Below are 14700 nucleotides of genomic sequence, written 5' to 3'. Positions count from 1 at the left end.
AAAACATCACAGTGAAAATAGAAACAGTCTGTGTACACTGTGGCAAAGGTGTCCACTGGGAAGAGGTTGTAGTAAACCTACAGTATAGAGGAAAGTAAATTGCAGCAAAACTGAAAGACCAAAGATAAATAGCTCTACCTGATATCAAATACCTCTTTCAAATTTATAAAGACCATGAAGAATTCCATAGATGCAAACAGTGAAAACATGTTCATCTTAATAATCAGTATTAAGACAATTCTGAAGTACCATTTTATATCTATTAAATTAGTCTTGGAAAACATTTTATAAGTGCTGGTGTGACTAGAATAAAAGCATAGTTAACAGCATGAATATTAATATAAACTTCTGTAGAAACAACATGATAAAAAAAATGCACCCAGAATTATTAAAACATCCATACTACTGAATCCAGTAATGCAATTGATCAATATTTATTCTAAGGAAATAATTCAATAGAAGTATTAACTATCTGCTGACAGTGTTCATTTCAGAATTATTTTTACAATAATGCAACTTATTGAAAATATCCTAACAGATGAAAATATTATCTGCTAGAAGTTGCTCACTGCAGCCTTCTTTATAGAAATGGAAGGAAAAAGCCTAGTCAAATTAATATCCAAAAAAGGGACATTGTGTAAATTACATCAGTTCCTTGAAATATGATATAGCTATTTTAAATGTTAATTATAAATGCTTTACATAAATATAAAAATGGTATCATTAAAATATGTGATTACACATGTATTAAAATCATGGAGTTGAATTATGGGTATTTTTTCCTTTAGAATTTTCTTTGATTTTAAAAATACATTTCTTAGAAATAAAAATGGGGTTGCTAAATCAGTGCCAGTCCATAAGAACCTTAAAGTGCAAGTAAATTTGTGCTACATCTATTTCCTTTGAGAAATAAGAAGTTTCTTCACCAACCTGCTTTTTCTTCCTCTTGAGTACAATTTGCTATGATTATGTGACTAAAGTTTTGCTAATGGAATATCTGTGAATGCAATTGCCACATCTGGCTCCAAAAAACTTCTACATGTGAATCCATATGTCTTTTTGGCTCTGTTACCTTAATATAGACAGGCACATTGACCTTGGAAACCTCAGGCGAAATATGGCATGTCCAGAAGGTAGAAGAAGGCTGGCTCCCCCAGTCACTGTTGGGTGAGTTGCGCACCAATCCTTTTTCCTTGTTTTTTAAATTCAAGTATTGTTGATACAGTATTATGTTGATTTCAAATGTCCAACACAGTGGTTCAGCAGTTACCCCCATTATTAAGTCCTCACCCCCTCCAGTGCAGTTACTATCTATCAACATAGAAAGATGTTACAGAATCACTGACTATATTCTTCATGCTGTACTGCTATCACTGTGACCTACTTATATTGTGATGGTGAATTATCACACCAATCCATTTTTTACTTTATGGAAAGTTGCTGGAAGTTGGGTGTACTGGTTAGTAAGAGCAGCTAGCTATACTCTACCACCCCGACTTTCAGTTTGAGGATTTCTAATTAGCTTTAGGCAGGAATTAGTAGGAAACAAGCTGGAGCTCAGTGGATCAAAAATTCCAAGTTAGACCTTTGAAACCCCCATGCAGACAACCCTGACTCCATTCTTCCTCTTTCAATAAAAACTATTCCATTCTTTCATTTGCCATCTGCCTTCTTCCTGTTCAGACTTTTCCATCTAAAAAAAAACTCATAATTTTGGTGTCCAGTTAACATATCAATAAGCAACTGAAAATAACCTACCCAATATCATGAGGAAGGAGCATTACTGGCTACTCTGCAGCAGTTACTCCAGGTGGGTGTTTGGCAGACAGAGGTGAGCTGCCTAGCAGCTGACGATCAAGCCAAAGAAACAGAAGTCTGAGTAGTGTATGGCCAGGGGATGCATTTCTATGCCAAAATTTAGTCCTTATGTCTCTTAATGGTTAAAAGAGTTTTAAAAAGTCAGTGTGCTTACTAAAGCATTGGCTCAGACAATTGCTAGGGTTCTAGGACTTTGGGGATAAGTTAAAGAAGAATCATCGAATATCTTGCCATTACCACAGGACGGAGTTGTGAGTAGATTCTCCTCAATAGGGATAGTAAGATTTACAGGACATGTGATAGCACTGGCTACATTGTGCCCATGCAGATGTCACTAAAGATCCTGGCACTCTAGCTGATTCTGAATCCTCTGCATAGCACTCTGGCAGCCACTATCAGTGAGTCAGCAGGTCAGATGAGAAATTGGTGTTGCAGCTCCAAAGGCTGGGAATTTCTCTAAGGATCTTGCAATTGTAGCTCAAGGTTGCTTGCCCTCAGACAGTGAGAGGGCATTCTGGAACTGACAAGATGATTTAAGTGCCTTGAAACAGGAGGAGAGTATCAGAAATAGGAACTCTTGAACATGAAAAAGAAGTTTTAATTTAAAAAAATCACAAATTGTACCAGCAACTGTACGTGATGCCAATAAGACAGAAGTGTGTAACTTCCAGTCTCTAATCAACTTATCAAATTCAATTAATCTAATCAAAATTGACATGTGGGCAGAGCCAAAATATTGTTTATTCTTAAACTTAATTACAATACTTGAGAGCTTCCTCAAAAAACTACTATTAAATAGATCCTGAATTAAAGCAGACTTTACCATGGCACAAAGAAGCATTGTCTGGCCCCCTACTCCCTACATATCACCATTCTGTCACAATGTGCTTCTATCAGAATGACCAGCATACATTTGTTTTCCATCTCCTTAAAAATCTGGGCTCTGCCTACACCTCCATCCTCATCTCTCATTACTTCTCAGAAGATACTTTGTATACTAGTCACACAAAAAGAACTACTTGAAGTTTCCTATCCTAAACTCCAGAACTGCATGCCTCTGCCTGGCACACCCTGCTCCAGCTTTCCCACAGAAACGAAATCTACATAATCCTTTAAGATTTAGCACCAGTCTGGCCTCCCCTGCCAATCCTCCCTGGACTAGTTGCCCCTCTTGTGTAGCCCCATAGTGTGCTCACACAGGAATCATCACACACACTTTCAACTGCAGGCTCACTTGCCTTTTTTTTTTCTTTTAACAGATTGTAAGTCCCCTGAGGGCAGGAACAACCTTTCATCTCTGCATGCCCAGAGCACAGTGCTGGCATCCAGTTGTTTGATAAATTTGTTCCTATGATTGAGTGAATTCTGCAACTTAGAGCTGATTTGAAAACCAAGGACACGAACACTTGCCAACCTGTCCCACACCACCAAGCTTTTTAGTTTGGCAGAACACAGTCAAATACTATGGTTGCTAAGGAGTTGTTGAGATCAGGTTTATTGAGACAAGGCTTTTAATGCTAGTTAGAATTTGCATATAGTTTATCAGAAATCCCTAACAAGCTGCTTGTCTCTACACATCAGATGCTATGGTACAGGCAGGTATTAACAATGAGAGCATCTAGCACACATTGTTGCAATTCAGTCTTCTATTGGTACAGTTCATCTACTCACTCCTTCCCTGCGTATTTCAGTGCCTACTCAACGCCAAGCTGTTCAAGGGGTTGGGGAGGCAGCAATGAAGAAGATAAAAAGACTAATAAGCCTGCTATCAGTGAGTTTACAGTCTATGTAGGGGGAAAAACAAACAATACATATTAATGTTAAGTTGGAGTCTAGTGGGTACAGAACACAGTGAAGTGGGTTGTTACTCCATAATGTAGCCAGGGAAGCCTTCTCTGATAAAGTGGTATTTTGAATAAAAACATAAATGGAAAGGAAGGAGTTACAGTAATTGCAGTGAGCCTAAGGCAGGAGCATGGATGGCATTTTCCAGAAATAGCAGGGTATCAACTGTGGTTGGAGCAAGTAGCAAAGGAAAATAAGGTAAAAGGTGATTGTGGTAGTAGGAGAGAGGCAGCAGAGAGGTTAGTGGGGCAGACTTAGGATTTGCGCTTCTACTCTGAGAAAAGTAGGGGGTTACAGGAAAGTTTTAAGAGAAATGACATGATTTTCCTTTTGCTTTAAAGGTAACTCAGCCTGCTGTATCAAGACCACAGGGAGGCAGGGATGAATTGCAGAAAGTAGTTAGGAGACTTACACAGGATAAATGCTAAGGAAAATGGTGGCCAGACCCAGAATGCTATCAGCAGCAGAGACAAGAAATGTTTGTTTTCTGGGTCAGTATGGAAGGTCAAGCCAACAAATTGTGAGTTATCAGAGAAAACAATATATCAGTGATGACTGCGGGGTAAGAGGAACAGTAGAAGAGATTTGCCATTTACTGATACATGGGATTCTGTTTGGTGTATCTTCAGGGGAAATACAGACAACGTCTTCTGTATTTTCTTCTTCTGTTAGCTGATAAGGTCATATTTATAACTTCTGTGCCTAAAAATGCTGAGATTATTTGAGGGTGAACCTTTTCCTCTCCCATTTCTCCCCAGTCACCAAGCCCTTAGGTTTCTTTCTTAACATCTCCAACATGTCACCCACCTTTACCTTTTCTCTCCTGCTCCCTCAGTTCAGGCTCTCAGGACGTCTCGATGGGATAAGCAGCAGCCTCCTATGTGGTTTCCAGCCTCTGGTGTTTGACTCTTCTAGTCCCTCCCACATGATAAAAGCACAGAGAGAACTGTTTCACCATGTTACAAAATCCCTGATGCCCTTGTCTGCCTGCTGACTAAAGACCACACCTCTCTGCTGGGTGTGAGTCCACACAATGTGCTTTTCTAGCCTTCTATCTTAGTAAACGGCCCGACCACGTGTAGTTTCTGCTGCATATGCTCCTGGTCTCTTAGTTTTATGGGTTTGCACTACTCCTCTTCTGGACCTGCCTCAGCCCAAACTCACTCCCAACTGTGTGCATGATGGAATGTTTCCAATCCTTTAATGGCCACCATTCCAAAGGAGCCTTCAAGCTACTTCCAGTAAGAACTGTTTTCCTCCCTCACATACTTGCTTACACCCCTTTGGGCCTCTGCTTAGCACCCTGTATAGGTGGTATTTATGTTTCTTTGTCTCCCTTTGAGTCATGGTCAACTGTATCAGAATGCAATTTGTTTTAACCACATTTCTTCTACTCTCAGCAGAGTACTGCTCAGAATAGATCAGCAATAAATATCTATAGTTTAAATAGCAAATTGTTGCTACACTGAGAACACTCTTAATACTAAGAAAAGATTTCCAACATTTTTGGTTTGTCCCCACCCACACATAAGCAGTACACACACACAATTTTTTAAATGCAGTATAGGACATTTTTATCATAGTCTGTTTAGAACAAAATCACAAAAACAATGTACTTTAAAGGTCACATTCAGATATTCTCCAAATATATAAGCCTCTTTGGAGTAATATTTAGAAAACATTGTAAAATAAATTAAATAATTTGTTCCTCTGAGGCCAAGTATTTTTTTGTGTGCAAATAATTTGATTTTTCCTTTTCTTTACTGAAAAATAATTATTTAAAATTAGGTGCTGCAGAAAGCCAGATGTCTAAGAGAACTGAAATAGAAAAATTAGTACCACTTCTTTTAAGTTACGGCTATCTAAAGACAGAACTGAGGGAAGTTGTGATTTGGAAAATTGAAGCTAGCCTAGTTATACCCTGCTTAATACCAGGAGTGCCTCCAGTACCCAGTTCACCAGTAATATGTATTAATATTACTGGTATAAATGTTTTTTCCTACTAGATTGCTGACCTCAGAGCTGTACTTCACTCCTGTGTGTTGAAATTATAGGCATATATTTTTCTTCACAAGATTGTACATTTCTTGAGGGTTGGATTCCCTAAAGTTATTGGTATTCATAAATGTGTTTTCCCCACTAGAACTTTAAGTTCCTGGAGGGCAGGAACTGTCCTTTATTTATATTCCACCAGCTCTTACTAGAACTTTGCACATGTCATTCATTCAACAAATATTAAATTCATCGTGTCCCTTAGCTTTTTTGCTTAAATGACACTATAACCTATCCCTGATTTAGAATCCTGTGTTACTTGTAATATAGGCCCAGAATCTGTATGAGATTCAAAATAAGAGCACTGTACACAGTCCAGGTGTAAGCTTCCCAACTCACCCCTCCAGTGTAGCCTACTTGCACAGGTGGCTCTGGGCTTCTGTGCATGGCTGTGCAGGATGTGCACTGCACCACTCTGTGGGTCCCATTCATATTGGGGTCTCTGGGGACGGTGCCTGCTGTGCTAGTGCAATGTAAAATTGCATGGCTGTATTCAGCAGCCCTGAGGCTGCTCCATACTGGTAGAGATTCAGCTCCTTTTTCCTATGACTCTACTATTGCTAGAGAGCTCCAAGTTCCATCACATTCCAAGATGGATCACTGTCACTCCATCCACATTTCATTGGCACATGCTTACTGGAAGTTGCATGTGTCATTTCCACACACATTCCTTTACCTAGAGCTTAGTCATACAGCCGCACATAACTATAAGGGAGACTGGAAAATATCTTTAATCTCAGTGCCTAGTTGTAACTCAGGGTTGAGTTGAATTACTGTGTAAGTGGAGAACAGATCCGGGGGACAACTAGCTGTGTCTATTACAAACCAGAATGCCATCTTTCATTCTGTCACTTACATTTCTATTTCTGCAGTTTTTATCCCAGCTATCACTTCTCCTTTATTCCTGATAACCAGGAGCACTTTAATTATTGCCTGAATTTCTGGAATATTATCTGTGAATACTGACAGTATTCTTTCTTTCTTCCCTCATCCTTATACTTCCCTCCCCCTCTTCCCTTATTATACTAGCCAGGACTCTGAAACAAGGTTAAACTGAAGAACTAATAGTGAACACACTTGTCTTGTGACAAGAAGGAAAACATTCACTAGATCACCCCTCAGTAGGATATCTGGTATAGGCTAATACTAATTATTGGATTCAGAAAAGCCCTATTATTCTCACTTTGAAGGACAGGGCATCTATAAACAAGAGTTTCTTAGAGATCTCCATTCAAGCCCCTTGAGACTTCTTCAGATGCTTAAAGATTCAATATTCTCCTCCTTTGGCCCCTCTATTAAGCCAACTCTTGCTTTCAGACATTCTAGTATAAATTTAAGATGTTTTAGCTCCATCAGTGGTCTTTGTTGTTTGTTTCATTTCATTCGATCATGTATTCTCTATTCTATTTTACAAAAGGTTTTAGAAGATTTATAAGGACCATACATCAAAGTAGGAAAGTGCAAACAGCAATTAACCTTATGGAAAATATAATTAGTGTACAAAGTCATCACTAAGGCAAAGTTAACATGTAAATTTATGCAGGTCATATTCTATAGCTTTATTAAATTTGACCTGCAAATTTTTCTGATGTTCCTTACAGTAAGTTTTGCATGAACTATGAGATAATCATAGCATATCCTCACAGAAAATAAAGATTTCCTAGCACTAGGATTTGAAACAGACCAATCAACCTTTTAATACTTTACAATGAGGTAATGTAGAGGGTATTATCCACAACTCTCAAAGAAATGCAGAAGCAGATTGCCTCTGAGGTTTTCCTCAAGATAAGCAGAGAACATTATTCCAAAGCAAAACTCATTAAACACAATTTTTCAAGCAACCCAAGTATCTTGGACTAAGTAGTCTGTTAACTGATGCTCCTCACTGATCCTTCGGTGGGGCATGAACATTGGTTTGGAGTTATGACCTTAACTTCTTATGACTGATTAAAGATGGACATAAATGATTTGTCCCTCTCCCTTCAAGAGGTGGCTCCGCTTCCCCTCAGAGTCCAGGCTGGCCCCAGGTGGGCCGGAACAACAGGACATGTGGCGAGTGTTGCTGAGCCGGGCCTGGGTCCCACCTTTGGGAGGACACTTCTCCTTCCTTCCTCTGGGGGCACAGCCTCTTAGAACCCCGCACGCCACACATAAAGTCGGTACAGAGAAGAGCCAGCTGAGAGCTCAGCTCAGCTCCCAGGTGACAGTTTGCAGCAAATGCCATCCACGTGTATGAGTCACCAGGATTATTTTAGCCCAGGTGAATCACGAGGTGACTGCAGCCTAAGCTGACATCACATGGAGCAAAATAACTGCCTAGCTGACCCCTGTCCCCTCAGAGGACAGTGAGAAGAAAATGTCATTTGAAGCTGCTAAATTTTGGGGTGGTTTCTTAACTTGGTATATGAAACAAAAATACTTCTCATTCACATTGCTATTCACTGCACAGTTTTACTCTCTCCACTCCAAAGCATCTGTTTTGGTAAAGTTCATAATTTGCTGGGGAAACCTAACGTTCCCATTCCCACCTTAGGAAACTCCTGCTGCATTGGATTTGCTGACCCCACCCTCATAATTTTTTTGACTGACCACACCCTCTTTAAAAAAATATATGGGAACCTGTTCAAAAACTAAAAGCTTTAAAATTGAGAAGCCTTCCCTCCATTTTTTCCACACCAGTTTTGCGCCCACTTCGGCCCTCACAGGGTAAAAACTATCCTTATTTTCTTGAGTTTCTGTATGTTCAAATATATATTTCATTTCTCTTCTTCACACTTTTTAAACAAAACATACCTCTTACACATGCTATTCCACCCCTTTGCTCTTTTCCCCATTAGTAATTGGGCAGTTTTATATGTAGGAAACTCAATTTTAAAATCATATTCCTTAAAAAAAAAATTCTACCATATTGCTAGTCCTACATTAAAATGTGCTTTGTCCCACTAAAGGATTTCTAGGCAGCCCACAGAAAGGTAAGAAATTTTAGAACATAGGTGGCTCTCTTTCCTTTCTAGATTCATAAGTGACCAAATATGCCATTTCTAACTGAGGCCTGCCCTTAACAAGAAGAGATAATCAACAAGTAGATCATAAGTGGATTTTTCTTTTCACCTTGTAGTGCCTGTCAGTTAGCTTTTGTGATTGTAATATAAGTGTCCGACATTAAGCTTTTGATTGTCAAAGACTCCATTTCAAAGACATCCATAAAAGGCTGCACCCTGCAACAGGAAGTTCTTCTTTTAGAGAACCTGGGGTAACCTAGGTAGCAGACTGACTGAGTGACCTTTCTTTTCCCTTCTCAGGCTTAAATTCCTCTTATGTTTTAAATTTAACAAAGAGTGAACCCAGGAAACCTTAGGCTCCACCATCCTGGATGCCAGCTCCGTGCTTTCTCCCCTGAACACAACCTCACTGTGGGGCCCCCTGGCATGCCCTGTGCCCTCCAAGACTTGTGAGCAATAAACCTTCATTTTTCAAAGTTCTCTGATAGTTGTTGTCGAGATGCATCTTACAATCCTAAGAACCACAATGGTGGACTGGCCACAATGGTGGCTCCAGTTGGGGAAATGTTTGGGAGTTCCCCACAAGCAGTACAGGCTCAGGAGAGTGCCCCTGACACTTTCGGCCATGGCATCACTACCAATAGGCTGACACAAAGTACACCTCCACCAAACAAGTATTTCCTTTCAGAGTGAAAGTAGATTGATGCTTGTATTTGAAGAGACATGAAGACAAAAAGCGTGGGAACCAAAACACACATATTCCCTACATGTGTGATGAGTCCAAGGATCTCTTCCTTTGTCTCATAGTAGTATTGTATATTCAAGTAACCTTGAAAGTTCCCCTAACATATACAACTATGCAGCATTCCCCTTTGGAGTGAGGATGGTCTAACTCAGAGAATTAGGTCCATGAAGGTAAAAATAAAATTAGATTTCCACCCTACACCGTAACACTCAAGTCTCAAATGAAGTTACACAAGCGATAAAAGAGTAAGAAAAGAAAATGTACTTAAGATTGTGAGGTGTCTCAGACTTTTTAAGCAAAACATAAAATCAAGACTGGCAGATTTTGTACAAAAAAATTTTAATCTTCTGTTAAGACATTAAACAAAGCTAAACATAAGCACTCAATGCAAAGAAATGTATATGACAAAGACTGCATACAAGTTACTTAGATATGCACCCACAAATTAATAAAAAAGACTAACAATTCAATAGAAACATGGGCAAACAATATGAAAGGGCAACTCACAGGAAAACTACAAATAACCAATAAACATGAAAATGTTCTATTTTAATAAACAGGTGAATACAAATTGGAAAAAAATAAAGATCTACACTATTTAGTGTAAGAATATAAGGAAACAGGAGCTCCATGTCCTGCTGTTGAGTTTGAACTGATACAGCTTCTTAATTTTTTTAATTTTTAATTTTTTCATTAAGATGTCACTGAAATACAGTCTTATGAAGGTTTCACAAGAAAAACAATGTGGTTACTACATTCACCCTTATTATCGAGTCTCCCCCATGCCCCATTGCAGTCACTGCCCATCAGTGTAGTAAGATGCCACAGTCACTACTTGTCTTCTCTGTGCTACACTGTCATCCCCGTGACCCCCCCCACACCACTGACAGTTTCTTTAGAACACAGTTTATCAGCATATATCAGTATTTCAAGTGGGTGTTTCCTTTAACCTAACAATTTTGTACCTAGGAATCTCTCTTACATGCATACATCTGTACAAAGGTACAACATAGATGGGCCTGTTTCTTAACCTGAGACTAATCCTTCATCGGTAAAATATTTATTATAATAGTATGTACCTCATTTGGGTTTATTTTTAAATGAGATAGATTAGCACATGGCCTTGTATACAACAAATGTCAATAGATGTTACATACTGACATGATTATCATCACCATTTATTGTTAATTTCTGTGTACCTTTATAAATCATACATGTATAATTATAAATCATAAATATAAAGGTCCATCAATGGAGAAGTTGGTATTATGAAACAGAATGCACATATAAGTAGATATGCACATAAATCTCTCAGATGTGCTAGTAAAGTCATATAAAATATGTATAGACTATTTCCACTTATTTAACAATCTGGGTGTGTATATGTGTAAAGGGAAACAGAAAGAATGAATGTGTGAATTATAAAGGTCTAAAAACATATCAAACTATTATTAATGCCTGTAGTCTTGGAACAAAGGGAAACAGTGAAGAGAAACTTACCCTTTTTTACCCCATGTCACTCTGTGTAATTTGAATTTTGACCTTTATGAACAGCCAATGGAAGCTGCAATGTTCCCTTTAAAACCAGCAACCTTAGCTCTTTGGAAACCATAAGTGGGCTGTATGACTTCAGTCAGTTCTAACCATTTGGATCATCTTGTTTTTCACATTACAAATGATAGAAGCAGATTTATAATCTAGATATTTTGTACACCATTTAGGATAACAGGGATCTACATCTAATTTTTTTAAATGGGACTTAAGATGAGCTTAAGTTTTTGGAAAATCATCTTATGGCTAGCAATGGCAGATTAATGAGGCATTTAAGAATAAAACTACTTCATCATATTCTGATTAAGGAACTCTTCATTTGAGAAAGCTGTACAACTTTTATATTATCCAAGTACTCCCAGACATATAAATTATTAATAATGTGCTGACACAATAGAACTCTCTAAATGATCTCCTATTGTAAAGACAGGGGCCACACACCTCAGTCCTAGGATTCCTGCTGGTGGTTCATGCAAGCACTGCCAGAGGGTCAGGCTGGCTGGCCCAAAGCTCACCAGAGCTCCTGCCTTATTTAAAACACTATTAAAGGACAGGGTCATCAGGAAACAACATACACCCCACAAGAGACCAATCTGCAGGTAGCTCTTTTTCACTGTTCTACTATTAAACGAAACAATAGTCTTCTACTTCTAATTCAAGATAAGAAAAATGGTTAAAAATAAGCAGTCTTCTAGACTGACAAAAATAGAATAATACAGGAAAAGGAAACTTTACCAAAACAATTCTTGGTGACATTAGATTCCAACCAAGAAATAAATGGGTTTGGTGTGACTTCAGAAATTTCACCTGACAGTATACAGCTGCTGCTAGAAAGCCATAAAAAGTTAATTGTCATTAATAACAACATTTATAGAGTATTTATATTCACCAAGTTCTGTGCTACAAAGTCATAGACTTTATCTCATTCCCAACTCAGAGCACTTCTTACTCCATTGTATAGAAGAGGACCCTGAAGTTTAAGAATGTTAAAGTCTTTTTCCCAAATCTAGCACAGGTCTCACTCCCAGACCCTAGTTCTTAACCCTTACATGTCACCATTTCACCACTGAATGTGGTTGATGAGAATTTTTAAATACCTGCCATCATAATCTGGTAATAATACCCGAAGGTATTGTTTATTTTTTATTAGTATTTATAATGAAATAAATTCTATGTACTCTTTGCCCCTAAAGAAACATTTACAGCTTTAAATTAATCCATTTCATTCATTACAAGACTAGATTTGGTACTACACAATTCAGCCTTAATTCCACAAAACTTTAAAATATATGTGGTAATCATTTATTTTCTTCTTCTAATGTTTATCCAACAAAAAACATATTTTAAAGTAAGGAAAGTCAATGAGTGTTTACAAGGTATATATACCTCTAAAATTAATTTACAGAAAATATTTTTAAAATAGTTTCAAAAACTATCTGAATGCACTGACACAAAGCAGATAACCCCATAAGCATAATAAATAATTAGGAATTTCCAAGGGTGAAATTGCTTCATAACTATGCAATGTACAACCTTTAAAACAAAATTTTCACAAAACGTGTTTAAAAGCCTCTTTCTTTACTAGCTATGCTATTACCTGATAGAATCCAGACCTTTCAAGTAAGCCCACCCACCATCAGAGACCTAGGTGTCATCTTACCTAGGCTACAAGCATTCTCCAGAGGACATGGCAAGCCACACTCCCACCCTTCCCCTGACCCCTCCCCTCAAAGAGCCCGCCCAAAACCCTGGCCATAAAAAGCCTCTTGACCTGTTGTTAGGGACCCCTTTCCTTTATTCTGCTGGCCAGGACAGAGGGGGCCCTCTGAGGTTCAGCAATAAACCTGCTTGGACTGTTGAGTTTGCATCCCCTTCCATACCTAAGTCCTGCCACCTATTTACATTGTTAGTTGATTCTACTTAATACAGATGGTATCAACTCTTCTGAAAAAAACTATCCTGAAATTCTGAACTTGCTGAAATTTTAATTTTAATTTAAAAATTAATATATTTTTAATGCCACAAAATTAGTTTCTATGTAAATTATCTCATATGTTGATTTTGGAATTGAAACCAAAACATAACACCAGATTTTGAAATAAATGCTTATGCAACCAAGTTATAAAGTTGCAGCTTTGAAAAAAAGTTAATATCTGATGCTCAAAAACCTACACTCTCCCAGCTGAAAACTGCTAAAAAGTCACTTTTTTCTTCTCAAGTACACTTAATGTAAATTAATCTTTCCATTGCCTCAGTTCTTAAGATTAATTTATACTTTAAGGGTTTTAATAAAGTTCAGTTAAGGTTTAACTCAATTTAAAACTAGCTTCTGAACATATTAACTTAGCCACAAACCTATTTTAGTCAACTGATCATTAAATTATAAGTAATTCAGGTAAATTACAATTACTTTCTGTCATGCATATTTTTTAATAACAGGAGCATATACATTTTTTCACAATTTTGAGTATATCTCTAAGATTGTGTGTTTGATTCACAAAAAAAGAGACAAGCTTTTAAGTTCTGTTCAATTAATACTACTAAACTAAAATCTTTCAGCAGTTTCTAACTGTAATGATGTCTATTCATTTCATCTCATTAATTCATTGCAACAACAAAAAGCCATTACTTTGAATTGTACTACTGTTATCTGTGTTATGCTCTATGCTACTTAAGTGAATAGACAGGTCAGTTGTGTGCCTGTAAAATATGCCTAAAACACAAAGAAAATATCTTACTACTTTATACTATGTAAGTATCAAGTTTCTATTTGCATAAACTTACAACTCTGGTGTTCATCTTGATTAGAAACAATAAAGAATGATGTAGAAATGTTGACTTTTTTTCAGATTAAGTACACTAAATATGACATTTGTAAGACATCATCTCCCTGCACCCTGCCCCCCGCTATTTCTCTGCAGTGTTTCTCCAAGGGTAGTGGTACAACAAAAACAGCCCACCTCAGAACTGCCCAGCACCTTTCTAAAAATGCAGACAGCGCAGTCCCATGGCCATTGATGCAAAGGGAAGGACTCCAGAGCCCTCAAATGAGTCTTATGAAAGATAATGGTCTAAAAACATTTTTCTATAGTCATTATCTTCAAAGTAAAACCACAAAGTGTTAAGGGGACTTAAGAATAATTTTTAATTTTCAAATTATACAAATTGCATTAAAAAATATAGAGTTAAGGCACTATCACAAATCAAGAAATAAAAGGTGCTTTTGACAGCAACCTCAATCTTGCTAGTGAAGGAGAACAACATGGGATGGGTATTATATGATAATGTAGGACAGAATGCTATAGTTAAGAACTTTTAAGCAAAACCAAATTACTCCAAATTACTTACTCATGGAGTTTGTACAGTCAATGCGCATAAAAGTCAATATAAAGGCGAGTTAATAATATGCCTGGAAATTGAAAATGTATAAAAGAGTTTGGTACTTTTTAGCACTTAAAAAGACATCAATCTTCATGTATCAGAGCACAGGCACATTAACTAGGTAAAAGAAATCCCAGCACCTTGCTTCAAAGACAAACTTCAGTGAGTTAGATCGAAAGGCCTTCTACTAGTAAAATACCTATTCGTTACTCTAACCAAAACATGAATAAACAAAAACCCCAAAACATCAGTCAATATCACCAGTCAATGGAACAAATGAATATTTTGCCAGTGAATAAATTACAT

Source organism: Manis pentadactyla, chromosome 3 (assembly GCF_030020395.1).
Source record: "Manis pentadactyla isolate mManPen7 chromosome 3, mManPen7.hap1, whole genome shotgun sequence".
NCBI classification, from domain to species: Eukaryota; Metazoa; Chordata; class Mammalia; order Pholidota; family Manidae; genus Manis; species Manis pentadactyla.
The sequence above is the reverse complement of the archived record's forward strand: the minus strand, read 5'-3'. Positions refer to the sequence as shown.